Source organism: Erpetoichthys calabaricus, chromosome 16 (genome assembly GCF_900747795.2).
Source record: "Erpetoichthys calabaricus chromosome 16, fErpCal1.3, whole genome shotgun sequence".
NCBI classification, from domain to species: domain Eukaryota; kingdom Metazoa; phylum Chordata; class Cladistia; order Polypteriformes; family Polypteridae; genus Erpetoichthys; species Erpetoichthys calabaricus.
Window position 1 is genome coordinate 48588429 of NC_041409.2, and position 13594 is coordinate 48602022.

The window sequence follows — 13594 nt, forward strand, 5'->3', positions numbered from 1 at the left end:
TCAAAATTGTAATATTCAAGCAGCTGACAAAAAAGAAAAACAATCTTCAACAGGGCTTTTATGTATTCATGGAAGGAAGTAAAGCATACAGAGGAAATGGGGGTGACGTGGAGAGTGAGTGACGGAGATGACGTCATTGTCAGGAGCCGGAAATGAGGTCATCGAAGAGGGACTGGAAGTAAAGTAAAGTATAATAATGTAGTAGTATATGTAATACTATGTATATGTATACTATATACTAGTATATTATATATTATTTATACATTATAATATATAATATATATAACAATATTATATATTACTAGTATATTATATATATTATATATTATTATATATTATTTACTATATACTATGTATATGTAATATACATATATGTAGTATATAAATTGTGGACCACCTGGCTGGCACCACCAGCTGAACCCGACACAGACACACATTTTATTTTTTATTTTTCCCTTGTGGGAAACGCCTTCCCCATTCCCCAAAAGTATAACACAGTCCCAGCACAACCACTGCAAAATACCATACGTCTCTTTCTTCTCTTTATCTTTCTCCACCTTCACTCCTCGGTCAAGCTTCGTCACTCCTCCTCCCGACTCTGGCTCACAGAGTAGTGGCTGCTGGCTCCTTTTTTAATGCACCTGGAAGTGCTCCATGTGCCTGATTACTCATTTCCGGCAGCACTTCCGGGTGTGGCAGAAGAACTGCCCATAAAGGCTCAGCAGCTCCTGCTGCAGCACTCCCTGGGGGTGCCTGCGGATCCCAACAAGGCTGCACCACACTCCAACTCCCATGCAGCCTTGCGGGAGTCTAAGGTACTGTTGCAACCCAGGGGGGCTGCCATCTAGCGTCCCGGGGGAGGTAACGCTCTGGCCACACTTGCTCCCCTGGTTCTCAAGGTGTGGAGACATCCCAGCCGGGCACACGCTACAATATATATGTACATAACTACTATAATGTAGTACAGGAGTGTCTCCAGTTGGACAGAATCCGAAAGTGGAGTCATCTGCGGGTGTCGGGACGGATTTTATGATGAGATTTCCAAACGGTGTGTTTTCTAATCTTCTGTTTTTCTGGTGAGGAAGGGAGAAAGGCATTAATATTTTGTTCTTCATCCCCATCTTTTGTTCTTTCACACTCTGTTGGGCCAGTTGGCTGCCCCCTAATTGAACGTGTGTGACAATATATATACAGTATATAAGTGGGCTCTGCCCCCTTGCTCGCTTCGCTCGCCAGCCCCTGTGCGGGTCTTACGAGCTAGTCATTTCACAGATCTGCTGCTTGCGATGAATCGTGCTTTGCTTTTGGATAAACACGAGTAGCAACTCTGTCTTTGATATCTCAGTCTTTTGAAACAATTATCGCTGACAATTCGTCACATGTTGGTTTATTATATATGCAAGCATGATCTTTTGGATTCATATAGAAATCCAAGAAAACTTCTTTGTCCGTGTTATTCGGGTACATTTTGTGTAAAGTGCGATACTTTTGGGCGTATGGATTTGTATCCATTATTGGCTATACAATTTCTAATATGCCTGATCATTTAACTCTTTCGATTTTATGTTGCATCGCTTCTCCGTGATCATAAATATAAACCTGACAGAATTGTGATTTCTTTGAAATTAAACTTGTATTAGCTTTAATTGTTGTGGGACCACAGATTCTCATAGTGTATAGTCCTGAATCGTGTAAATCTATGTTTTGAGCATTGAATTTTGCCAATGCGAACAGATTATTGCAGATTCGGATATTTTGCCTGTAGTGCAGTGGTTCTCAAACTGTGGGGCGCGAAGATGTGAAAAAAAGAAAACAAGAATCGAAAATACGAAAAATACATCTATTGAAACCAAAACAAATTAACTTAAACTACATTCTGATATTAGAAAAATAAATATAGACTTAGATAAATGTCGCTAAAAGTTAAGTAGGTATAATAAAATATGCATCTATGATATATCATTAAATAAAAAAGAACAAATTGGTATTAGTGGGCTCCTTTCAAAAAAACGTTATGGGGTGCAATTTAAACTGTTATGAAAACTCTAGTTGCAAATACTTAACGGTTAAGAAACACTATTGTAGTGTTTGTGGATTTCACTTTCACCAAATTGCAAATCTTTTATTTCTCGCAGATACACCTCTTCATTGTGAAGAAACACTACTTTTCCCTGATGGCAGCATGAATTAGAAGATCTACAAGTATCCGACTTTAACTTTAAAGCCGAACAATATCTACATACTTCTGCCATATCACCTATGCCCATATATTCGATCTCTTTTCACTGTTCCATTATTTCACCGAGTAATAATTTCTGTTTGTTTGCGCTAATGCGATGTTTACTATCAGTTTTTTGAGACTTTTGAATTTTAGTACTTTCATAATTTCTAACCTGCTTTGCATGTGTATTGCGCCAATGTTTTTGAACCTCTTTACGATGTTCTACTTTGTCTTCTACTCTTTGTCTTTTATTTCCAGCCCCGGGCATGGCTAAATCTCTTGGTACAAAGTCTCGTCTTGCGGGACTTGAAATTATCTCTCTGAAAAAGTCATGTCCCGTTCCAGGATTTTTTTATATAATATATATATATCTTTTACAAATTATTACAGTTATACTTGACTGCCGGGTCTTGAAAGCCGAAAAATAATTGATCATAAAATCAGACCCTGACTTATATGCTCGTTCACTTCATTTTTTTTTTTTTACATCTTCTTGCTTCCTTCAATCTCGTACCAGTTTGTCAGACACATCAGATTTTGTTGCAGCAGAGCAGTTACCAATTTCTTTTGCCACTTCAATGACTTTTAATTTAAAACCAGTTTCATATTTTCTTCTGATAGAATGCTCCATTGTAGATAAGGGATGCTCTTACGATAAATGTCACTTCGGAATAGTTTGGGTGTTACCGTGTGGTCACGTAGACACAATACATAGAAAAAAAAGTCAGTGTGCTCAGTGGTTACTCTCTCAGCTGGGTGTTAGCATATCATAATCTCTTGGACCAATAGTGTGAGTTTTCTGCATTCGACTTATACGACTGACATTATAAAATACCGGAAATTATACGGTAAAATCAATCCCGACTTATCCGCGGGAGAACTTAAATGCGAGAGTATATACAGTAAATGAAGTTGTAACAAGGAATTATTAAAACATAAGTTAAAGGATGTAGCTGAAGGGTTAACTAAATGTGGTTTAAAGCTTGAGCATGTGAGGTCTGCTTCACCTTAGAGAAATCCATCCATCCATCCATTTCCCAACCCGCTGAATCCAAACACAGGGTCACGGGGGTCTGCTGGAGCCAATCCCAGCCAACACAGGGCACAAGGCAGGAACCAATCCTGGGCAGGGTGCCAACCCACCGCAGGACACACACAAACACACCCACACACCAAGCACACACTAGGGCCAATTTTTAGAATCGCCAATCCACCTAACCAGCATGTCTTTGGACTGTGGGAGGAAACCGGACCGCCCGGAGGAAACCCACGCAGACACGGGGAGAACATGCAAACTCCACGCAGGGAGGACCCGGGAAGTGAACCCAGGTCCCCAGAACACCCAACTGCGAGGCAGCAGTGCTACCCACTGCGCCACCGTGCTGCCCCTTAGAGAAATCACCAGCTTAATTTTCCAAGGTTAGAATTAGGTAAATAAATAAGAACACCCCTCTAGAAAGTGCGGATAAACTGATAGGAAAGCCCAAAGACCCCTGCTATGAAGCCGTGCTAAGACCAATAGGACAATCCGCAAAACACCACAGGGGTCAGAAAATACTGGTGGCACTAGTTGATTCAATGAAGTATCAAAGCTGTGCAAATTAAGAGTCTGATGACGTGACGTATTAAATGATGTAATGGTAATATAAAAGTATAAAAGCAGATTAATTTTTTAAGTGATTGCTCACTCCATGGACTGAGACATTTGTGCTTAGCTCTGTGCAAATAAAGAAAGATTCTGCATTCTCATCTGGGCTCTGTGCCTGCCTTCTTTGAAGATGGAGGAAAGTTTTTTCCACAACATGCCTCAGCATTTCACAGTAATGTGTTGTGCTTCAGCCAGAGTTCTTCCCCCAACTGGGGTTCAAATTCATGTTTTAGGTCTGTTTTGTTAATTTGGTTTCTTTTATTTATGTTAATGCTACTTTTGTTGATTGACTGCATGATTGACTGCATTATTCTTTGGTTTTGATTATGTGTATGTATACATGTTGTCTAGGTTGTGTTTCATGTGATTTGTGGGTGGTCCCCAAGGGGGGTGGGGGGGTGGGGGGTGGGGTTTACCTGCCAATCACTGCCAGAAACTGCCTATGGCTCTGTAAAGACTCAAAGCTGGAGTTATTGCCAAAAGGGGCTTTGAAAAGTAAAGTTAAAGGACTGAAATACTTAAATGAATGAGAGGTTTCAGTTTTTGATTTTTAATAAATTTGCAAACCTTTCTGCAAGCGCTTTTTCACTTTGGGTTATTGACTGTAACTGATGGGCAAAAAGTGCCAATTTATCCATCCACCATAATAAATGGATGTATGTCTGTTCATTTGCCCGTTTGCTTTATTCTAAGAGATGTCACCCTATGAATATTTTTAGTAACAAAAGGCATCGCGTTAGTCATTCCAACAGTTGGTGCCTCCCAAGTATTACCACTTCTTTTACAATTCCTATACCAAGTAGCATGAAGCAGAGACATATGAATTGCATGGTGTACTGCAAACAATAACGCTGAGGCCTGCGTCAATTACTTACATTTCAACCTTCCTAGATGGGTTGCACAGCTAGTTTAACATTAAATCTACAACTCAGTGTGCAGAAATTGAAGGGGTGTGAAGACTTTCTGAATCCTCCTAGCTTCGGGTCATTGGCTTATTCTAAGGGATTTGATTATTAAATAGTTACCTTATACATTCAACTGCAGAAGTGACAGTATGCAGCCTTGTCCTCCTCATCTTCTGATTCTGAAGAAATGGCATACTCTGTGTTTATATCTTTCTATGTTTTTACTGTCAATTACTCTTCTGTTTCTGGAATGAATTCCAGTCTTCATCAACACCCTCTGCCTCAATTTATCACAATTTACTTTGTCAAAAGCCTTCCGGCAGTCCATCAAGCAAGCAGAGTACTTCTTTCTCACACCAATGCTCCTTTTACATTTGGAAATTGCTTTTTTTCACTAAATCCTTATTGGTTTCCACCGTGATTTTTTTCTTCATCAGATATGGTGACACTAAAACAAAGCTCATTAGCTAGGTGGATGGTGTGGTGCAGTGTTGAAGGCTTTGGACTTCAAACCCTGAGTTTCTGGGTTCAAATCCTGTTGCTGATGCTGTGTGACCATGAGCTCGCCTGTGCTCCAATTGGAAAAACAAAAGAAATGGACCCAATTGTGTCATAAATGTTGTAAGCTGCCTTGAGTAAAGATGTCAGCCACATAGAGGTGCTGGTCATAAAATTAGAATATCATGACAAAGTTGATTTATTTCAGTAATTCCATTCAAAAAGTGAAACTTGTATATTAGATTCATTCATTACACACAGACTGATGTATTTCAAATGTTTATTTCTTTTAATGTTGAGGATTATAACTGACAACTAATGAAAGCCTCACATTCAGTATCTCGGAAGATTAGAATATTGTGAAAAGGTTCAATATTGAAGACACCTGGTGCCACACTCTAATCAGCCAATTAACTCAAAACACCTGCAAAAGCCTTTAAATGGTCTCTCAGTCTAGTTCTGTAGGCTACACAATCCTGGGGAAGACTGCTGACTTGACAGTTGTCCAAAAGACGACCATCGACACCTTGCACAAGGAGGGCAAGACACAAAAGGTCATTGCTAAAGAGGCTGGCTGTTCACAGAGCTCTGTGTCCAAGCACATTAATAGAGAGGCGAAGGGAAGGACAAGATGTGGTAGAAAAAAGTGTACAAGCAATAGGGATAACCGCACCCTGGAGAGGATTGTGAAACAAAACCCATTCAAAAATGTGGGGGAGATTCACAAAGAGTGGACTGCAGCTGGAGTCAGTGCTTCAAGAACCACCACGCACAGACATATGCAAGACATGGGTTTCAGCTGTCGCATTCCTTGTGTCAAGCCACTCTTGAACAAGAGACAGCATCAGAAGCGTCAGACTTCTGGACTGCTGCTGAGTGGTCCAAAGTTATGTTCTCTTATGAAAGTAAATTTTGCATTTCCTTTGGACATCAAGGTCCCAGAGTCTGGAGGAAGAGAGGAGAGGCACAGAATCCATGTTGCTTGAGGTCTAGTGTAAAGTTTCCACAGTCAGTGATGGTTTGGGGTGCCATGTCATCTGCTGGTGTTGGTCCATTGTGTTTTCTGAGGTCCAAGGTCAACGCAGCCGTCTACCATGAAGTTTTAGAGCACTTCATTCTTCCTGCTGCTGACGAACTTTATGGAGATGCAGATTTCATTTTCCAACAGGACCTGGCACCTGCACACAGTGCCAAAGCTACCAGTACCTGGTTTAAGGACCATGGTATCCCTGTTCTTGATTGGCCAGCAAACTCACCTGACCTTAACCCCATAGACAATCTATGGGCTATTGTGAAGAGGAAGATGCAATACGCCAGACCCAACAATTCAGAAGAGCTGAAGGGCACTATCAGAGCAACATGGGCTCTCATAACACCTGAGCAGTGCCACAGACTGATTGACTCCATGCCACGCCGCATTGCTGCAGTAATCCAGGCCAAAGGAGCCCCAACTAAATATTGAGTGCTGTACATGCTCACACTTTCCATGTTCATACCTTTCAGTTGGCCAACATTTCTAAAAATCCCTTTTTTGCATTGGTCTTAATTGATATTCTAATTTTCCGAGATACTGAATTTGGGACTTTCATTAGTTGTCAGTTATAATCATCAACATTAAAAGAAATAAACATTTGAAATACATCAGTCTGTATGTAATGAATGAATCTAATATACAAGTTTCACTTTTTGAATGTAATTACTGAAATAAATCAACTTTGTCATGATATTCTAATTTTATGACCAGCACCTGTAAGTAAATGTAGTGTATATTTGCTAGCTTTGGTAGCTGGTGCATGAATGCATGGAAGGATATCATCACTTTTTGTCTTCTAATTTTCTTTTTGCTAAGCACTATAAAAATGCCATCCGTTATTTCATTTGTGTATTCCGCTTTGTTCACTGTGATTGTCTTTGTTTCCAGACCATTGATGTACATTTCCCGTTGTGTAACACTCCATGCAGATTTCTCTCTCCTGGTGTCATCAAAGGGATTCCCCACACATCTCGCCCACCTTTGTGGCAGCCACTTGCTCTCCTAATCCTTTACCGTATACCTTGTGTGCTCTTCTTGGTGGGAGTCATCACTTTTACTGTTTCCTTGTACTTTCTATCTTTCCCCTCGAATTCTCTGTATTTTGCTTTTCCTTTGCATGTCACAATATGCCTTCTTGCATTTTATTTTGTGTTGATTTTGTGTTTCTTCTTTTTTTCATATTTCAAAAATATGTGACTCTTATTCTATGTCTGACTGTTTGCCCTTAACACAGCATGTCTCCCACTTCCATCATTCATTTTTTGAAAGCTTAATTCTGCAGACGAAACAGACAGAACACCAGAAAGACACAGGGGACCCCATTTAATAGTGAAACTGAAAAATTGAAAGGAAGCAAAGACCCAGAAGATCCTCGGGTCCTGGCAGGCCCTTATGCAGTAGGTCTGTCCATTGGAGGAGTTCTGCTGTTTAGGTGAGCCTGGTCCATGGGGGCCGTGCTGTGTGTAAGGGGCGGGTTCTCCCGAAGTGATGTTTCAGCTCCCCCTTGTCCTCTGTTCTGTATGGAAGAGAGAAGAGGTGCTTAGCGATCCTGCCCTGTGCTTGGTGTTCAAGCCATTTAGATGCTCCCATATTATATTTCAGCCAGGCTGGGGTTCAAGTGGCTGCTTTATGCCTTTTTGGTTTATTTTTGATTCTTTTGTCTATGTTTGTATTGTTACTTTTTGTATGTATTTGCATTCTTCTTTTTTTTTAATAGTTTTGTGTATTTATTTTTTATTCATTTTTGCTTGCACTGTTTTGTCCCTGTGGGTGGTTCTCCCAGCGGTAAGGCCACGTGTCCTTTTCCCTCAAGGGTCTCTAAATGCTGACAAAACAAGCAGTCCCTTGCGGTTCATTGAATGTGCTTAGTGATGTTGATGAGTGTTTGTGTTTATTATGTTACTTTTGTGATTTTTCTGGATTCTGTGATCTTTTATTTCTGTTTCTGACCTTTTGTTTGGATTTGTATGGGGACTTGTTTGCTACTGAACTGCCTATTTTAGGGCAGCTCCAACTGTGCCTTTTGTGCTCTTCTAAGCTTCCTTGTGTTCCAAGCATTTTTGTGAAATACTTTGATTTGTAAAGACCCTTTGTTACACTCTTTGTATTACACAAGATGAAGATTGACTATCCCTTCCTCTTGTGGGGGCTTTTGCTACAGTTTTTTGGATTTTATGTTATGGTTAAGTTCATGAGTTTATGTCCTGCTAAGTTCATGACACCTCCGAGTTCTTGCATATGATTGATGTTTTGAATCATGGTTTTATTATACCAGGTAATTTTATTTAAATTATATTTTTTATTATTATTTTACTTTATCGTTCATTAAGTGGCGTCATGTAGAGGATGCGGACAAAACTGTTTGACACCAAATGACTGTCTTTAAACTTCTTGTGCACTGTTTTGTGCTGGATGATCTGATCAAGTGTCCGCACACTATTAACAGCGGGAATTAATACACCACATTAAATGGCGGGGTCTCCATGCGCTGCATTATTCAGAGCATGATCAGTTCTTTATTAAGGAGCTCAATTCATCAGGTCATCCAGGGGCCTGTGGGGCAGGGGGTCTTCATCAGGCCTTGGTTATCAAAACAGGATGACACCAATCTTAATGATGCCACCAGTCAGTGTAATTTTGGAATTTTTTCTTAGGATCATGTTATTGGTAGCAATGACATTCATTCCTGTTATGGGTCCCCTGGGTTTATTGCCTTGGCTTAAGTTTATTTCATGTGTATTGAATAGTTTTGTTGTTTTATACAGGTTGTGGCCTGCAAGGGGTAATCCAGCTCCCCAAACCTGACACAGACAAACACAGGACACACGTTTCTTTATTTGTGGGAAATGCGATTCTTCAAAACTTTTAAGGAACATTGAAATATCTTCGTAGTACATGTTTAATTATTCTATCCATCAATCCTTCCAGTGTCGTGCCAGCCCCAGCAAGAATACAGTGTGAGGCAGGAACAATCCGTGAACGGGGCACCAGCTCCTTACTAGCATATGCCAAGCATTTAGCTAGTGAAAATGTGTGTGGCTTTGGCCAAGTTTACGTTTTATACATTGCAATTTGAACGTGGAAATGGGAGTACGCAACATTTTTGTGCGTATGCACCATTTATACATGAGGCCCCAGGTCTTTTAATACAGTGCAGATTTCCCACTTTTGATTTTGCCCCTATTTCCATGCATGGACACCTGATGTTTGGGGTTGGGGGCCGGGTTTGCTGCTTGATTATCTCTGCACACAGATTCTATCTCATTTCATCAAGCGTAGTTCTTCATGTCAAGGTCACTTGGTGTCATGGGTCCCAGGCCGTACATCCACAATGCCCTTATGGCAGATCTGCCCCTGCTGAGCTTTAATATTGAAGTGCAATAAATAGTACCAGCAGTGAATTTATTGATTGCAGTTCAAAAAATGCATTCTTGTGAGGATTGTATTTTCTGCTTTATGATTTTTGTGCATCTGGTTTCTGGATTTTGACTTGGCATTTGTCAAACCCCGGTGTCCTGACCTTAGAGTCTAGCAGGAGCTTAGGATAGGAAATATTGAGACCGAGAGTCAGTGGAACAATAAGGGAAGAAAGACAGAATAGGTTCAAACAATAAAAAGGGACATTCATTGTAAAAAAAGAAACAATGTTTAATAAAGATAATATCAAATAATGCAAATACGCACTGCAATAAGTAAATAAGATGAGAGAGAAAAAGGAATGTTCCTTAAAAGTTCAAAAAATTACATCTACACTTAATAATAATATGAAAAATTAAAAAAAACAACAACAATGTCTTTTTAACAGGCTTCAAGGGGTCAGCCCTTTAATAAAAAAGAATACTTAGCCTGCTTTCTCCCTCTGTTAAACAATCTCTCAGGGAACATTGACTTGTGTTTATCCTGGGTCAGCCTTCACCTGACACAAGTCCAGCACCTCTCTCTCTCTCTCTCTCTCTGTCTCCGTGGGCACACGCCTAGACAGCACGCTATCTACACGTGTCACATGCATGCACAGAGATGACACCTTGCAGCCCGTCTCATCCAACATCCTTCACATGGCAGTGACGTCTTACATAACATACTGATTGAAAGTCAATCATTACCTTTATTGACACATGGCACATTCACCTTGTGTTTAGGATGGAAAATAAACATGAAAGATCTACATAAGAAAAGTAAGGTTTGTGTTTTCAGAAAGAAGGGACAATGGAGAATAAGTGAAAAACATTTCAAAATTTATCTGCACATTTCCACATGCTATTAGGGTGCACTGAAAATAAAATGCAAAATATTTTTTTGCATTTGAGAAATCTGTTATTCAAACCCCGATACAGCTACCTTTCAGTTTATTGCTTTTTCAGAAAGCCTGTATAGTTATCTGAATGAGGGAAAAAACATCAAAAAAGTGTTTGTGTTGGTTACAAATATGTATTTCTAAAGCCTAAACATAGCTAAGCTAAAAACTCAAACTAAATTTTGGTCAATTTCAAGGGGCTGCTTTGACCATGCAGGGTTTTAATTTCACAGCATACAATGTCAATTAACATACCAGCATGCAAAGTGTGAGCCGCTTGGCGGTTTAGTTCTTGAGTTATGGACTTGTGAAATTTGATGGAAAAAAAGAGGGGGGATAAAATCAACACCCCACCCCTCCCCTTGGTAAACTGGTGGTATCTTGAAAAGTATTGATCTTACATGGGTACATCCGGTCATTTTTCCAGAATTTTCTGAGTCTGAAGTGTGTGGGCCAATGGTTGATTTGACATGTAAAGACCCTGGAGGGAATTAGTCCAGTGATATTTTAAATTGAGTTAATCAAGAACATGGAGACACAGTTTGAAACTTGTGAAGGGTAAATTTCACACAAATATTAGAAAGCCTTTCTTCTAAGAGTGTCAGAGTAATGATTATGAAGCTGGAAATTGGAGGTGTGATGATGAATGTTGTTAGTGCATATGCCCCGCAAGATTTTTGGAGTGAGTTGGATGAAGTGATGAACAGTGTACCCAAGGGACAGAAAGTGGTGATTGGAGCGGATTTCAATGCACATGTTGGTGAAGGGAACAGTGGAGACGAGGAGGTGATGGGAAGGTATGGTGTCAAGGAAAGGAATGAAGAAGGTCAGATGATAGTGGATTTTGCCAAAAGGATGGACATGGCTGTGGTGAATGCGTATTTTAAGAAGAGGGAGGATCATAAGGTTATGTACAAGAGTGTAGGAAGATGTACATAGGTAGATTAGAAGAGTCAATCTGAAGGAGATTGAAGACTGCAAATTGGTGGCAGGGGAAAGTGTAGTTAAGCTGCATAGGATGGTGGTCTGTAGGATGACATTGGAGGTCAAGAAATGGAAGAGAGTGAGGGCAGAGCCAAGGATCAAATGGTGGAAGTTGAAAAGGGAAGACTGCAAGGTTGAATTTAGGGAGGAGGTGAGACAGGCACTGGGTGGTAGTGAAGAGTTACCAGTCAGTTGGGAAACTACAGCAGATGTAGTAAGGGTGACAGCAAGAAGGGTGCTTGGTGTGACACCTGGACAGAGGAAGGAGGAAAAGGAAACCTGGTGGTGGAATGGGGAAGTACAGGAGAGTATACAGAGGAAGAGGATGGCAAAGAAGAAGTGGGATAGTCAGAGAGATACAGAAAATAGACAACACGAGTACAAGGAGATAAGGCGCAAGGTGAAGAGAGAGGTGGTGAAGGCTAAAGAAAAAGTGTATGATGAGTTGTATGAGAGGTTGAACACTAAGGAGGGAGAAGAGGACTTGTACTGATTGGCTAGACAGATGGACCGAGCTAGGAAAGATGCAGCAGGTTAGGGTGATAAAGGTAAAGATGGAAACGTACTCACAAGCAAGGAGACTGTGTTGAGCAGATGGAAAGAGTACTTTGAGAGGCTTATGAATGAAGAGAACAAGAGAGAAGAGATTGGATGATGTGGATATAGTGAATCAGAAAGTGCAATGGATTAGCAAGGAGAAAGTAAGGACAACTATGAAGAGGATGAAAAATGGAAAGGCCGTTGGTCCAGCTGACATACCTATGGAAGCATGGAGGTGTTTAGGAGAGATGGCAGTGGAGTTTTTAACCAGATTGTTTAATGGAATCTTGGAAAGTGAGAGGATGCCTGAGGAGTGGAGAAGAAGTGTACTGGTGCCGATATTTAAGAATAAGGGGGATGTGCAGGACTGTAGTGACTACAGGGGGATAAAATTGATGAGCCAGAGCATGAAGATATGGGAAGCAGTAGTGGAAGCTAGGTTAAGAAGTGAGGTGATGATTAGTGAGCAGCAGTATGGTTTCATGCCAAGAAAGAGCACCACAGATGCGTTGTTTGCTCTGAGGGTGTTGATGGAGAAGTATAGAGAAGGCCAGAAGGAGTTGCATTGCGTTTTTGTGGACCTGGAGAAAGCATATGACAGGGTGCCTCGAGAGGAGCCGTGGTATTGTATGAGGAAGTCGGGAGTGGCAGAGAAGTATGTAAAAGTTGTACAGGATATGAGGGAAGTGTGACAGTGGTGAGGTCTGTTATAGGAGTGATGGATGCATTCAAGGTGGAGGTGGGATTACATCAAGGATCAGCTCTTGGCCCTTTTGTTATTTGCAATGGTGATGGACAGGTTGACAGACGAGATTTGACAGGAGTCCCCATGGACTATGATGTTTGCTGATGACATTGTGATCTGTAGCGATAGTAGGGAGCAGGTTTAGGAGACCCTGGAGAGGTGGAGATATGCTCTAGAGAGGAGAAGAATGAAGGTCAGTAGAAACAAGACAGAATACATGTGTGTAAATGAGAGGGAGGTCAGTGGAATGGTGAGGATGCAAGGAGTAGAGTTGGCGATGGTGGATGAGTTTAAATACTTGGGATCCACAGTACAGAGTAATGGGGATTGTGGAAGAGAGGTGAAAAAGAGAGTGCAGGCATGGTGGAATGGGTGGAGAAGAGTGTCAGGAGTGACTTGTGACAGACGGATATCAGCAAGAGTGAAAGGGAAGTGTGGTACAGCGGGTCCGCGGCTTCCAAAAAAAAAGGGTCGGTTTTTTAAATCAGTATAGCCATGCCGTTCTCCGTGGGTGTGATTGCACGACCGCGGGGAGTTAATGAGGTGATCAGAGCGAGTCGCACCTGCACGTGTGGGTGCGGTCGTTCTTGTTTGCCTCATTGGCTTCCTGCGGCATGTAATTAAGACGCTGCGCCCATGGAGGCACCCTTGGGTGTGTATATATAGACGGATGTATACGAGAGGAGGGGGATATAAATCGGAGAGAGAAATCGTGTAGGAGGAAAA

General features: G+C 41.1%; 1 protein-coding gene across 1 annotated transcript in view; it reads left to right on the plus strand.

The window, feature by feature from the left end:
* The window catches only part of LOC114666473 (deubiquitinase DESI2), a 135549-nt gene that overhangs the window by 25755 nt on the left and 96200 nt on the right, over positions 1-13594 (plus strand). The window lies entirely within an intron of this gene.